At 42.3% G+C, this 16,160-nt stretch overlaps 1 protein-coding gene across 1 annotated transcript in view; it reads right to left on the reverse strand.

The window, feature by feature from the left end:
- Positions 1-8,425, reverse strand: part of RALBP1 (ralA binding protein 1) — a 50,241-nt gene extending 41,816 nt beyond the window's left edge. The window contains exon 1 of the mRNA XM_024213368.3: positions 8,252-8,425. The gene's annotated coding sequence lies outside the window, so the exon portion shown is untranslated. The remainder of the gene's footprint in view (positions 1-8,251) is intronic.
- Between the last annotated feature and the right edge of the window lie 7,735 nt (positions 8,426-16,160).

Consider the following 16,160-nt stretch of genomic DNA (forward strand, 5'->3'; position numbering starts at 1 on the left):
ATGACTTAATTAATAAATGTGCTTTCATTGCCTGAATGAAGACTGCTGTAAAAACTCAAATTATTTGTAAAAATGTGCCATATTCTAAGTATGTAAGTAAGACTTGCTATCAGGTGCTTGTACCTTACATGAAGGTGCAGTGGAATTACTATGTCATACCTGTAGCTATATTCATTTGTGCCAATGAAGACATAAAGAGGATTGGAAACGCTGTCAAGGGCACGGAAACTAAGGTCTGGTACAGAGAGATTCTGGAAGTAAAAACCTTAACCCCAGCCACATTTGGACTGAAAGTTTTGGCTGTAGAACATGTCTGATTGTTGTTTGAGATTCAATAAAACAAACCCCCGGATGGGAGTAGACATGGATTATACAGAGCCTTAAATAAAACTAACAATTATTTACACTGAACACATTGGAAATACTCTACAAAAACAACACCACCGCAGAAGCCTACCGTACAGAAGAGCAAATATAATTTGGGTTTGTCCTACAGGCTGCGGACTTGCAGACTCACGAAACAGTCCCACACAAGGCTCAAGTGAAACATTAGCAGTCTACAGTTCTGTGGGTTGATAGAACACCTTTTTAATTTCACATTAAACTCATTCATTATCATATTTTTTCTAATATCAAGTTTGAAGTTAACAGCATTACTTACCACTGATATACTTTACATCTTCAGAGTGCTATACAAATATTGACTCTTCACAATACCCGTGCGAGTTAGGTAATTGTCTCCATTTTACAGGTTGGGGGTGGGTGGGAAGAGAGCCAACCAACCAAAAAAACCAGATACTGAAAAGTTACATGACTTGACCAAAGCCACGCTCAGAATCAATGTCTGAGCCAGTCTTGGAACCTGAGTTTCTGACTCCCAGTCCCATGCCTTGCCCACTCTATCCTAGCTGTGCAATTATGGTGATGACCAAAGAGAACTACAGTCCTATAATACTCTATGACTAAACCACAGATGAAGTGGAAAACTACAGCCTGAGAAACTATAGTGTTCATGCTTGCAGTGGTAGTTTCATCATTTAAAGAGTAGAATTGTACTAAGACTGTGAAATCAGCTCTTGCAAACAGATGTATTAACCAAAATATGTAAATTGCTTTATTGCTGTAACCACAAGTCTGATAGAATACGGTGTGCTGTGCAACTAAAATAAGGAAGTAGCTAACACTGAACAATTAAGATATATCATATATTCTAAGTTGCAGAACTATGAACTGTATTCCTGCTAAGCTTACTGTGGAAAACTATTAGTAACTAAACTGTTCCAATCTGTTTTGTACATGTAGTTCTGGTTCTTTGTACATACAGAATCTGTCAGAAAATAAGATGTATGTTCTGGTGAAGCTTGTAAGATACACACTATCTGCCAGTTACTGTACTGCAGCTGTACTGGGTCACATTGGTACAGACACCTCTATGTCTTGCAAAACATGTATGAAGCCACATAAGAGAAAAGAGGAAAGGGTTGTGCTAATACAGAGTATTTTTTTGATTTTCCATCTGTTGTAAACAAGCAGGCTATATACCAAAATTCTGTAATCATTTTGGGACAGGCTGGATGCTGCAGGACTCTTTCCCAAAGATTGGTAATCTAGAACCTCTCTGCATTGTGCTGATTTATCTTTGATTAATAAACTGATTGATAAAATATCAGATAACTCAGGTTCAATAAAATAATATAACTCATTGGTATCATGTCTTGTCTACATCCAAAAGCTGTACCACTGTAATTATACCAGTATAGTTAAAGCAGGTGGCATGATCCCTCAGCATGGACAGTTATACTGGTATAAACACACTTAAATTAGTACAGCTTATTCCCATACGGAAAGGAGAATAAGCTATTTTGGTAAAAGGCACATTTATACTTGACTAAGTACCGCCAGACTAGGGACTGTACCAATATAATTATCAGTTACAAACAAACAAAAAATAAAACAGAATTACACCCCTGGCAGTTATGATACAAAAAGTGTGTGTAAACCAGACCTGTATTATATATGTTTGACTATACTGTAGACATGGGCGGCGGGGTGGAGCCCCCAGCTCCGCCCATTCTACCCGCACCCTCCCCACGACTGTAGCCCCGGGACTCCCTGCTCTTCCCCCCCCGTGGCCAGAGCCACAAGCCCCCCCACCCACCCAGAGAGCCCCCCCTTGGCTGCAGGAAGCCCAGGCCAACCAAAGTCCTGAGCAATCCCCACTTGGCTGGAGGAGCCCTGGGCTGGCCGAAGCTCTGAGCGCCCCCCCTCCCCCACAATTGCCGCCGCCAATCGCGATCGCGGCTTTTTTTTTTTTTTGCTTGGGGCATGTCCTCTCCGAGAAATGCTGGAGCTGGCCCTGCCTGCATGGGGCATAATAAAGCAAAGCTTCGCCGCCAAATCCTGCAAATGGGGGTCCAGCGGCTGCGTTGGCGGCGGCAAAGCCTCTCCTGGCCTATTATACCTGTCGCCCATGACTGTAGAGGTGTCTGAAGTCTGAATTGAAATCACTTTAACGTTAAATTTTTTGGGTTCTTTAAAGTAAAGGACTAAAAGCACTAGCTAAAACCAAACACAGGATGGGTATAAAGTGTGCCTCATTTCTGACCTGCGAATCCCCTGCTATTCCACTTCTAGGCTACTTTTCTGAAGAGACTGCAAATCTTATCACATTCTGAGCTGTTTCTGTGATATAGCATCATTTCCACATTCCTATGGACTATGGTGAGACCATCAAATTCGTCCTCTTATGTGACAAGCTAGGATTTGAATCCAAGACTCAATTCAAGAGTCACATTAACCATTTAGGCTTGCAGTCAAGAACTCCACCCAGCTGTCCATTCCTAACCCTCATCCCACAAATTGTATTATATTTCCTCCAACAACTCTGTAAAGCATTTTCAGAACATTCTTGAGAAGAAGCCAAATAAACCCTATGATCAAGCAGTCTTTGAGTTATGTGAATTGAGAGCACTGTACAGCCAGATTTCAGGATTAAACATTTTAAGAAGTGCGCCACTTGCTCCTTGTGAAAGAACTTTTCAGTTGAGATTAGTTTGGAGGAGACTAGCAGCAATATGAAGCACATTTTGTATGGAATTTAGAGAGGTAAAAACGGCTAATGAACAGGAAATGTAAAAATCATTAGATTTAAGCAATCCACTGGATTTCTGAAACATTCTGTCTGACTTCACCATATTTAAACAGACCAGATGGGTACTTATTTCTTCTCTTCACCGCTACTATCAATGCAATGAATGCATTTATGTCACATAATTGTTCTTTAGTTATAATTACATTATAATTCCAAAATTATATATTATACATATTAAAATCCCACAGTTAAGCAATTATATAATGCCATAATTATTTAACGAGTCTTTTCGATTCTGTTAAGACTAGTTAATTTTTACTAATTTAGAGAAAACACACACTACACATGAAACTAAGAACTTTTTACAGAACACCCACAGCAAAAACATTCACCGCCACCAGCAAAACCGGAGAGCTTCACTGCTGGAATGTTTACCTTTGGAGATTATGTCTTTCACTCCATGTATTTTGTCCTAATAGATCAATATACATCAATTTATTTTCGGTGTAACACACAGGAAGTGGGTTCTCCCCCTTTTTTTTTTTTTTTTAAGTGCTGCAACAAGATCAATACAAACATGTACAATTGGAATTCTTAAGGTACTGATGACCCCAACGATCAAGTTAATTTGAACATTTGATCTGACACTGACCTGAGAATCTCTTCAATTACTAGGGATTAGTTAAAGAGATATTTGTCATCATCAGTCTTTTTTTTTTTTTTATAATAAATTCATTGTATAACTAGCATTCTAAAAATTAGATCTGTTTTTAAATAGAATTGAATCTTTATGGTTATTAATTCTTGTGAAAATGGACGCAACATTTGATGTTCTGATTCAAACGCACCATGTTGGTGTCATTATTCTCACATACTGCATTTTTTCCAACCCACTCCTCATTCTGCTTGAGCCCCATTACTGTCATAAGACTGCACTCCATCCCCATTGTTCCTTTCTGCTGACTAGCATGCTCCTTGCTGGATTCACTCTTTATGTAAACAGCTGGACACCTGTTGAAACTCTGATTCAAAGCAGGAAGTGATCACTGTGCACTAACCTAAACAAGTCCATATACACATGGGAATATTCAGTGTAGTGTAACTACAGTACCAAAATATTAATTTGATCACTAGGAGATGACCGAGACAATTAAACAAATAAAAAAGGTAACCACAAAAAATGCTTAGTGACATTTCCTCTTTACACAAAAACCGTGCATTCTGAAGGCTAATTTAAGTTGGCATTTGCTTTGAACCACTAAATATCTTACTTTAAAATTAACTGTCACTAAATTGGCAATCAATCACTTTAGTGTGGGTCAATGGCATTCCTGCCTATAAAGGGAAATCTTGAGGTTTTCCTCTTGGCTTTCCTCATTTTTTTTTTTTAAAACACACACCTATGTCTCTCTTCTATTTGAAAATATTGCCAAATACTGTGTGTTATTAAAATTAATAAAACAGGACATCAGCTTTAGAAGACTCTAGATGACTGGGAATCAAAAACTCATTTTGGTGGCTTGCCTGAACAAAGTCAATTCCATTTAATGTCACTTTCACATCTTTTGTATCCATGGCTGTTGCACTGGCTGAGACACTGGAGAAAGTCCTGCAGACTCGAAAAATCCCCCAAAGCCTGCAGTTAGGCAGGCAAGATTAGGGTGTTATTTTCCACTTTTACAATGCTGTTCCAGCATTTTAGGAGAAGCAGAATTTTAAAAAAACTAACAAGCAGTTAAAAGCTATATACATCACTTCTTTATTCCACCAAGTCAGTGAAGTTTCTTTTGTGAGACTGCTGACATGTCCCAGGATACAATCGGATGACTTCAGTGTCATGACTGTTCAGCAATGTCACAAAGAATTTAAATGGTAAAGAAAAAGTCCAATTTTATTCTGTACTGAGCAGTTTTCTAAGATTTTTGATATTTCTATTTTATGAAAATTAAAAAAACAAAACAGAAAGACTCAAAGAATTACTGTAGAACCTCAGTGTTACGAACACCAGAGTTATGAACTGACCGGTCAACCACACACCTCATTTGGAATCAGAAGTACACAAGCAGGCAGCAGCAGAGACAAAAAAACAAAAACAAAAAAACCCAAATACAGTAAACTACTGCATTAAACATAAACTACTAAAAATAAAGGGAAAGTTTTTAAAAAAAAGATTTGACAAGGTAAGGAAACTTTCTGTGTTTGTTTCATTTAAATTAAGATAGTAAAAAGCAGTACTTTTCTTCTCACGCCAGTTTCAAAGCTGTGTTAAGTCAATGTTCAGTTGTAAACTTTTGAAAGAACAACCATAACATTTTGTTCAGAGTTATGAATCATCTCCATTCCCAAGGTGTTTGTAACTCTGAGATTCTACTGTAGTGAATATGGAGCCGGAAAGGCAAAGACTTCCCTTGGTCCTCATCCAATTTGTGGTTTTTCAGTCACATTTTTTATGTTTAAAATTTCTTTCGACCCTTTTACAACGTGAAAAACATGCACACAAAAGGGAAAACTAAGCTCCCAAATATTGTAAATACTTACATGAGAGTAGTCTCACTGATTTCAATGAGACTACTCAAGTGCATTAAGCTAACTGTGTGTGTTTGCTTGAGCCCCTTTACTGTCATACAACAGCATTCCATTCCCAGTGTTCCTTTCTGCTGACACTGGTTACATGTTGCCAGATTTTATGGAATGAGAAAAAAGGGTACACAATAGATTATTTTGAGGCAGTAATATCTTAAATATTGATCTACTTAGCCTATCAAGTATTTTTATTTGGCAGACTACCATTAAACTTTTGCTAAGAGCAATACAAATAATATATAATAAAAATTAGAGTTGTATTAGTGTAGTGCCTACAAGCCCCAACTGATAGAGTCCCAATGTGCTAGATGCAGCACACACACACACACACACACACACACACACGGATTTTACACACAAAAGTTGTACTGCTTTAACTACATTGGTACAGTGAGAGTAGTATAACCCATCTAGTGTGGACCCAATTATTTCAATATAAAGGTGCTTTACATCAGTTTAGCTATTCCCATACAGGAAGGGGAATAAGTTACAATGATAGAAGGCATCTTTATACCAAGAAAAAGGTCCACATTAGGGGGCATACTATTTTAACCATTTGTTTAAAAAACATAATATCATATCCTTAGCTGAAAATTATACTAGTATACAAAAACTGTGTGTAGAGCAAGCCAAGTTCAAAAATCTTACAATCTAAATAGACAAGTCAACGGGTAGGAGAAAGGAAGTTTTATTATTCCCATTTTACAGATGGAGAACTGTGGCAAAGAAAGATTAAGTTACTTTCTCAGGCAACACAGGAAGCCTTTGGCAAAACTGGAAACCGAACCCAGATCCACACTAAGTTGTGATACTTTTGGACCCAAATATCTGAAATGTGTGTTTTTTCCAGTATACTATTTCTCTCATGCTGCCCCAAACACTTGGAAGGCACTCCCTCTAAACATCTGCAAAGCTACCTCACTATCCACCTTCAAATCCCTCCTCAGAATCCCTCCCTTTTGCTGTGATGCTTACAGAAAACATGATAATGGTTAGGCTGCTAGTGTGCACAGACCACTGCCTACCATGCTGACCAATACTGTCTCATTGTTTACTTGTACTCCCCCATCTGTCTATATCCATCTGTCGTCTCTTGTCTCATACTTGGACTGTAAGCCCCCTGGAGCAGAAACTGTCTTTTTGTTATGTGTCTGTACAGCACCCAGCACAATGAGGTCCTGGTCTATAACTCTGGCCCCTAAGCACTACAAATACTAAATAATACCAATTTATATATTACTACTACACTAGAAGTCAATATAAACATTAAAAAAGTTGAACTGCATCATGCAATAAAGGCTGTATCCACACCTGTATGATTATTAAGATCCCATAACATTTTTGTAAGAGTAGAGATTGACCCCCAATGCTCTAATAATTTCTCCTCCTTGTTTTTCTACATCATACAACATGCCACCTGACTGCTACCTTCAAGCTTATTGGCAGATGCATTTTAGTGATGCTGAACGTATATTGTTTGAAGTGGATCAAGAGCGTTCGGGATGAAAGGTGCTACATATGATTGATCATTATCTGCACTCTATGTGAGTGAGTCCACTCTGTTCCGCTGCAACAATGGAATTCGTCAATCTCAAAAGAAAAAAGAAAAAAAAAAGAGGCTGATTTGTGCAGGAGGCAGAGCTTTCTAAGCAAATTACCCAGGACTGTGGAACTCCTCAGAATGACTACAAACCTCAGTGTTCCCAGAACAAGATGTTCTTTGACCTAACACACGTTCCCACTATGTTCTGTTACCCCTTTCATTGCATTTTGCTTTAATGGATAACAAACACTTTGGGACAGGGTCTACCTTTTTACTTACATAGAAACCATGCACAGCTGTAACAACAAATTACTATTAGTTGCTGGTACTGTGCAGGGCATACTAGGTACTTTCCAAACACACCATATACAATATGAAGAGCATGATGGCAGTTTTGTTTCTTTTAGGAGTGATTTCCACTTCAAGGAAATAAAGGGGAAAGTGGATGAAAAAGACAGGACAGTAACATGTAGCACTACAGTCCTCCCCATTGGTGTTATATGAGCAGCACAGAATATCATGTGTGTTTCACAGCATACAACCATTTGGGAGTACGTGGGGTGCAGGGAGCTTGGTATCCGACACTGGGAGGTACGATGCTCACCCTGGGAGAGGACAGCAGGTGCAAAAGCTAGGTGTCGTCCCCCCCCAAATCCCTGAGGGCACCGGGCTGGGGTAATGGGAGATGCTGGCACACACAGAGCCCCTGTCACTGTGAGGAGGTGCTGGGACGCGGGGCTCTGCCACACCCCTGCCCTGGAGACACCACGGGCAGCAGCAGCCTCGAGGAGGTGGTGGTGGTCCCCGGTGTAAACACCTCTCTAGGGAGGGCGCTGGGTGGGGGAGGGTCCCTGGCACTGCCCGGGCGCTGGGGGGAGGGGAGAGGAGGAGAGGATCCCTAGGGGGGAATCTCTGGCACTGTCCCTCCCCCCGGGGGCCGCACTCTAACCCCCCGCCCGGAAGTCACTCCCCTCCGTCACCCCACACTAGGAAATGGGGGCGGGGACCCCCACACACGCGACCCCAGAACTGACCCCGGGTTTCCGCTTGCCTGCAGAGCAGCTCGGCTCGGCTCCGCCTCGGCCTCACGCGCACGCCGCCTCGCGCCCCATTCCGCCTCCGCCGCCCGTTTACAAGGACGGGGGATTCGTGAATAGAGCGAGCCTACCAACGCGCATGCGCCGCCAGCAGCTTTCCCCCGTCTATCCCCGGCAGCGGTAAGGGGAGAGTGCGCATACGCATAGCAAAGGCAGGCGCAAGAGGCGGGATGGAGCTGCGCATGCGCCTCGCAAACCGGGGGTGGGGGGCGCATGCGTATTGTCGGCGAGTACGCGCCGGAGAGACGACAGAGCGCTTGCGCACTGCGGGTGGCGGTTATGTCTCCTCCCGCGTGGGGCATGCTGGGAATTGTAGTTCCATCAGTTGAAGTAGAGGCCGGGACGGGAGGCGGTTGGATGTCGGAGGGTGGAACGCCTCGCGCTCTGCCCGCGTCCGCCGCCTGCCCCTGCCCCGCCTTAGCAGCCCCCGGCCGCCCCGCCGGGCTTTTCTCTGGACACGGTGCCCAGGCAGGGCCGGTGCCAGCTGCGCACGGAAGCCGGGGTGGGTGGCTGACTAAGAGCGAGTCTCCCAGCCCCGCTTTCTGTTTGGAGGTTGGCTGCTCCCGGCGCGCTGACATCTGTGCGGCTACCCCGAGTGGCTGGGTCCTGGGAATGTGTGGGGCGGGGGGCTGGGAGGGCCAGTGACCCAAATCCAGGGCCAAGGGGGGCCCAGGGGCGCAGCCCCCGCAATACAATAACGTGTCTCACAGGGGACGCGTTACACCGGCAATACGTGTGTGCGCAAAGGCAGCGATCAAAGCAGGGTCCCTGCACCGGCCCTGGCAGCTCAGCCCCTTGCCGGGGGGTTCGGGGTTCAAATACAAATGTGATCTGGCCAAGCTGCTTCTCCGGCTCGGTGCGCGCCAGGCGGGTCTCGGGGCAAATGGCTCCGCCGCTGAGCTTGTGCAGAGGGAGAGGCGCTACCTCGCCGCACAGCTACGCGTAGGGCTGCCCCGGGCTCGTGTGGCGGTCATTGCCTCTGAGCCCCAGGCGCTGTGCGGCCAGGGCAGCAAACGGACACAACACAAGGGGGCGGCCTATCTTGCTGCCATCTGCCTCTGTCAAAGGGGTGTGTGTATTTCGGGAAAGGTGATGGGACTGCCGCAGAATGGTCAGATGGCGCTGAAACTTGCTTTGAAAAGAAAATAACCTACACGGGCAAATGCTCGCTGGGAGGGGAGGGATCAAGTGATGAGGAGGGAAGGGGTGCGACACTAAGGAGGAGACAGGAGTACCAGGCTGTCATCCATCCTCTCATTCCCCTCCCATCTACAGAGGTGTGATAATTCCTTACCCCCATCATGTGAGCCAGGTTCTAGAGGAGGTTTGTCTTTCTGGCTGCATCTGAGCCCCTCTCCCTACCCGCTGCCCCCCATGTGAGCTGAGGTCTATATGAAAGATTCTGGGTGGTCTGCTAGAAGGATCAGGTAGGTTTGGGAGTGGGTCTTGCAGCCTTTTTCAAAGAGGGAGGGAGTAGCATTGGTGGAGAATTGGAGAGGTAGGAGGGTCTCCACAAAGTGATCCTCTCATAGATTTTCCTCTTCCAGAGGGCCCCATCTTGCATCTGAGTGCAGGATGGGATGAACTGGCCCACTGATGGTTTAAAACTGTAAGTAGTTCATATGTTCTGCAAGTCTCTGTTGCTATAATTTAATTATTTGAGGTGAAATGTGCACCACAACAGGACATGCTAGTGGAGTTTTTATCTTTCTTGAACATGAATGATTTGGCTGGCAGAGCCTACAGCCTCCTATACAGCCAGACCTCTTACAATCTTTGCAGAACAATGGCAAACTTCACAAGGTGTCCAGAGGCCCCTAGGAAAAAATTCCTAACGCTAGCCCCAGACTGAAGCAGATATAATCCTATGAACTAGTGGTAATCAAGGCTTTTGAAAGTTAGAAAAATAATCACCTTGAGACTATTTTTGAGTTTGGGATTTAGAAAACTAAAATTAGAAGACTATTCAAAAAATTGAAGTCCTCATTTTTCAGAGTTTCATATCACAAAAACTTCTTGTCCAATTCTCCAACTTTGCCAGAAATTCCCCTTTAGCTAGAAACCAGACCTTTAAAAAAATTCTTTTTGCATGCGTGCATGTCTTAAAGTGGGGGGGGGGGTTGTAATTAAGTTTACAATGGAAAGTTACTTACAATCTTAACTGTAGAATTGCTACCTCGCTTCCATATAGCACAGTAAATATTAAATGTTAACATACAGCAGAGCCCTAGCTAACCGAGGTTCTGTTAAAAAGGTTAATAATTCCATATTCCAGTGTTTTGTACACCCTTTCTACTTAATCGGTAAATCTTATTTTGGAGTTGGTAGAATCTGTGTTTTTGATTGACTGAAAAGTGGTAGCTGGTTCTCCCATTATTGGACAGGCACGTTGGAAATATCCAGAATACTATGTAAGCTTTTTTCCTTTGATACTAATTTTTTTCCTGGCAACTGACATTTAGTGCAGTAAGTAATTGTACACTGAGTAAGAAATAATTACTTAATGAAGCAATATTGCAGATCTAAAAAAAGTTTATAATAGATGTTTGTGATCTGTAAATAAATGGAAATGTGATGTTTTTGTTTTGTTTTCAAATGGAAGAAGTAAATGTGGGTGTTAGGAAGAAAAATCTTAGGCTTTTCAGTTTACCCACTGTAGGCATCGGATACACACAGTGCTAAGTCTCTCTTCCGTTCACTGCACATGTAGATTCCTTCTGATACAGGAGCCAAGACCTCTTTTTTCTACTGACGAGGGGAGAAGTTTGAGAGCAGCAACAGGTATCTTTTGCCTAGTCCCCTTCTGGAGTGTCAGAGCTTTCCTCCTGCTGGGGCAAGGAAGCACAGTTCTTACTCCTTGCCTGATCTTGCTCACAGAGGAAACTCCACCACATTCTCAGCATCTTCCTTGTATGGAGGTCACTGTACTTTTAAAATTCTCTAAAGTTCTCAGTGTTCCTCAAAAAGTGGATGTTATCTTTCAACACTATCAACCACAACACACAGTTACATTTTTAGTCTGTGCATCACAACCGTTTTTATAGATTTGCAGTAGTTGCCATCCCAGTGGAGGACTCATGCGAGTGTGTTCATCTTACTGTGGTGGACTGCTTCCATTCTCTTAACACAATTATACAATGCAGTTAGAGGAGCTTATCTGCTAGAAAATCTCACTTTGAAATACTGTGGGCAATTCCATATAAAGAGAAATACTGTGGGTCTCACTTCTTCCTCCTGCTAGCGTAGTAGTAGGTGTGAGGAGAGCCTCATGCAGCTGGGTAGTCCTGTGGTAAGGATGATGTAGAATATTGCTACAGAGAATTTTTGCCTTCACTGACTCTTCCCACCCCAATGCCGAACCATGAGTCTATTCCCAACAAAGAAAAGCTGGAGAAAACAGCAGTTGTTAGGTAAAGAGGGAAATTGTTATGTGGCATTTACTAAACCCATACTGAACAGGCCTGCACCTAGAAACTCAGCAGCACATTTGCTCTTCCGAACAGGTTTTTTTTAAATACAAAAAAAACTAGCATTTGCCATAATTCAATTAGAATATAACTAAGTCATGTTATATTCTCCTTAAAAATGTTGCAAGAGTAGAAAACCCAAGCATTCTTTAAGAAGCATTGATAAAACCATAAGGATCAAGACAGCTCTCTAGATCTGCACATTCACTTTGCTTTTGGAATAAAATTAGAACAAAGCTTCATGGTTACCAGTGATATACCTATATCACAAAACAGCAATATATTATGACATCCGCATTTGCCAAGGAGTCGTCTAGCATCTTTTTTGATTAGTCTTTGCCCTTCCATAGAATACTAGAGAATGGAGAAATAATTTGGCTGTTGGTTGAGCATGTGATCGGTGCCAGGAAATGCATCTTCCATCTCAGTGCCTACTTTGTATGTCCCCTAAATACATTTTTGTACTCTGCCTCCTTTGAAATGTGAGTTTCTGGATACATTAAACACCTGCATATCTTGAATCTCTTTCAGGAGTCTAATCAACAAGGGAATTTGTTTCCGTAAGTAGTGCTCTGACTCATTTCCACAGCCTTCAAGCATAATCCTAAAGCTATTGGACACATTAATACTGTGGCAGTTTGCCACCTGCTTCATTTATTCACTTGAGATTCAGTACTCCTTGATCTTTACAGAATGGATTCTTTGTGCAACTTTCTGTGGTAACGTAAGGGTCCCCCACATGAATTTGTGTGTGTCTATTCAGTAGAAAATACAAAAGGGAGGGTTGTAAACACTCTGATTAGTGTTCATGAGCACAGAGATATTGTCCTACAATGTATTTCCTAACCAAGCAACTCCCACACATTCCTTTAGAAGAAAATCCTAATGTCAAAGACTAACTGTTACAGTTTAATATTACAAGCAATATTTTTGTCATACAAAGGCTATAATACAGCTCGCAACAGGAGGAAACAAAGGTTTCTTCACTAGCCGCTCTAGTTCTTTTAGATGATTGCTTGTATGGATCCCTCTTCTTAGGTGATGTTCACCAGAACACTCACTCCCAAGAATGGGGATTCATATAGGCAATTCTCAACGTAAGCTCACAATCATCCCATTGGCTCACTAAAGCAGAATGAAACTTTTCCCATTTCTAAGGAGGGCAGACAGGTGAAAGCATATTACACTGCACTAGCTTCCAGTTCACTGTCATGTGAAATTCACTATATTAGTTTCTACGTCTGTAAAGCTTCAAGTGGCCAGGGTCCCGGTTACCTCAGAAATAGTCTCACTCTCTCCATCTCATTACATTTACTGTTGGCAGAATTTTGTTGGCTGTCTCAAGAAGAGAGCTCATAGGAGCTGGGGAAGGGTATCTGAAATGACAGGTCCTCCCTCTGGAATTCAATCTTGCTGCTACAGCTGAGCCTCACAAGTATAATAAATAATGAGTTGGAGTTTTGGAAAGGGTGTGTTTAGAGAAACCAAGAAAAGCACAGCTGTATAAATTAAGAAGTGTTCATTCCCTCTCCTGCCAGCTTTAACACTACTTCAGGAAAGGCAGTTTGTTTGTTTGTTTAGGAATCATGAAAACTATTTCATGGAAGATTTTAAGTACACTGCTGAACTGACACACTAGACCAGTTCCATTCCAGCCTCTGAGAAAGTAGGTTTATTGAAAGAGTTACAGAAAATCTAGTTGTCCCATAAAGAGTTAATGTGGCAATATAGAAGAATGTATTCTATCAATAAAAGGTATAAAACAGGGATTTTAGTCCTGTTTTACTTGGAAATCTCAATGCAACATTCAGTTACGGAGTTGTTACCAACACCACCATAATAAAAAGGAGGAAGCGGCTAACAGAGGAGAAAAATCTAGTGTATCTTTGCAGAATGCTTTTCAATATTGCAGAGGGATCCAAGGAGACAACTATTGGTAAACTTGAACACTAAAATTAAGGGTTGACTCAGCCGACATCTACACTACAGCACTTACAGCAGCACAGTTGCACCAATGTAGTGTTTGTGGTGGAGACGCTCTAAGCCAACGGGAGAGAGTTCTTCCGTCAGCTTAATCGCTCCTGCCTCTGTGAGAGGCGGTAGCTTTGTTGGCAGGAGAAGCTCTGCTGCTGACATAGTGCTATCTACACCGGCACTTAGGTCAGTATAAACTTTTTTTGCTCAGAGGTGTGGATTATTCACACCTGTGCACAACACAAATTATACTAAAGTAAACTGTAGTGTAGACAAGGTCTGTGTATGCAAAGCCAAATTATTTACCTTCCAGTCTTTACCAAAGGCTCTTAAGCAAAGTAAGGTGTCAGGCTATAAGAGGGAACCAGTCCTCTAATGGATCAGTAACTGGTTAAAAGATAGGAAACAAAAGGTAGGAATAAACAGTTTTCACAGTGGAGTGAGCTAAATAGCAGGGTCCCCCAAAGATCCGTGCTAGGACCAGTTCTGTTCAACATATTCATAAATGATCTGGAAAAAGGGGTAAACAGCGAGGTGGAAAGTTCACAGGTGACACAAAATTACTTAGGATAGTTAAGTCCGAAGCAAACTGCAGAATTACAAAGAGATCTTCCCAAAGCTGGGTGACAAAATGGCAGATGAAATTAAATGTTGATAAATACAAAGTAATGCACATTGGAAAACATAATCCCAACTATATGTACAAAATGATGGGATCTAAATTAGCTGTTACCACACAAGAAAGAGATCTTGGAGTCATCATGGATAGTTCTCCGAAAACATCTGCTCAGTGTGCAGTAGCAGTCAAAAAAGTTAACAGAATGTTAAGAACCACTAGGAAAGGGATAGATAAGAAGACAGAAAATAGCACAGTACCATTATATAAATCATTGGTATGCCCACACCTGGAATACTGCATGCAGTTCTGATCACCCCATCTCAAAAAAGGTGTATTAGAACTGGAAAAAATACAGAAAAGGGCAATGAAAATGATTAAGGGTATGGAACAGATTCCATATGAAGACAGATTAAAAAGACTGGGACTATTCAGCTAGGAAAAAAATGACGGGGGGGAGGGAATTACAGAGGTCTATAAAATCATGAATGGTATGGAGAAATTGAACAAGGAAGTGTTATTTACCTCTTCACATAACACAAGCCAGGGTCACCCAATGAAATTAATAGATGGGAGGTTTAAAACTAACATAAGGAAATAGTTCTTCACACAAGACAGTTAATCTTGTGGAACTCGTTGCCAGGGAATGCTGTGAAGGCCAAAAGTATAACTGGGTTCAAAAAAGAATTAGATAAGTTCATGAAAGAAAGGTCCATCAATGACTATTAGCCAAGATGGTCACGGATGCAACCCCATGCCTTGAGTATCCCTAAACTTCTACTAGAAGCTGGGACTGGACAACGGGGGATGGTTCACTTGACAAATTGCTCTGTTCTGTTCACTCTTTCTGAAGCTTCTGGCAATGGCCACTGTTGGAAGACAGGATACTGGGCTACGTGGCCAATCTTATGTTCCTTTGTGCACAGGAAAAGATCAAAACAGCTGATCAGAGGTGGTCACCATTCATCTCTCAGCTTGTGGAGAAGGTGTAAGGGGGTAAAAGAAAGGAATCTGCCTTAAGAGGATTGCAGAATCAATTCACATTTGGATACTGAATGGCAATTGCCTTAAAAAACAATACTCACCCACCACACAGAACACGATTTAACCATACTAGACAGGTAGTGAAAATATCCTGAACACCTCCCCCCAAGAACTCAAGAGAACATTGCAGGGTCTGGCCCTCAGTTTTGATAAGCTCAGTCATCAGGAGTTAAAGATTCATTTTATTATTCTCCATTGTTAATTTTATCCCAGGGATGCCATACATCTCCACTCGCTGGCAGCTGGGAAGACTACTGGGATAGATTTGCTGCATGACATTTTGTTAACAAAACTAGCATACATTTTTTAAAGCAACAGGAAGCACCAACTCTCCTCAGGAAGGCAGCAAGGCTAGTTGTTAGAGCGGAGGACTGGCAAGTAGGAGAGCTAGGTTCAATTCTTGACTGGTACTCACCCTGTATGACCAGTCCTGCCTGTGTCACAAGTCCTCCTCCCCCTGCCATTTGTCATGTGAGCATCAAACCCTTGATAAAGAACTTTGAGCTCCTCCAATCAGAGGAGCTATATATAAAGTGAAACGTATTAGACCAGTGGTTCTCAAAGCCAGTCCGCCGCTTGTTCGTATCAGAATTGTCTGAAAGCTACATACTTTACCCCAGGCATTTTTTATGCTTACCATGGATGAGTGTCACCCACCAGACTCACACCCTGCTTGTTGGAACAGCTTATGCCAGCAGCACTATCTCAGCATGTGAAGTGACAACTTCTAGTACCAATTTTTCCT

This window comes from Terrapene carolina, unplaced genomic scaffold (genome assembly GCF_002925995.2).
Source record: "Terrapene carolina triunguis isolate 2854851 unplaced genomic scaffold, T_m_triunguis-2.0 Scaffold58, whole genome shotgun sequence".
Classification (NCBI taxonomy): domain Eukaryota; kingdom Metazoa; phylum Chordata; order Testudines; family Emydidae; genus Terrapene; species Terrapene triunguis.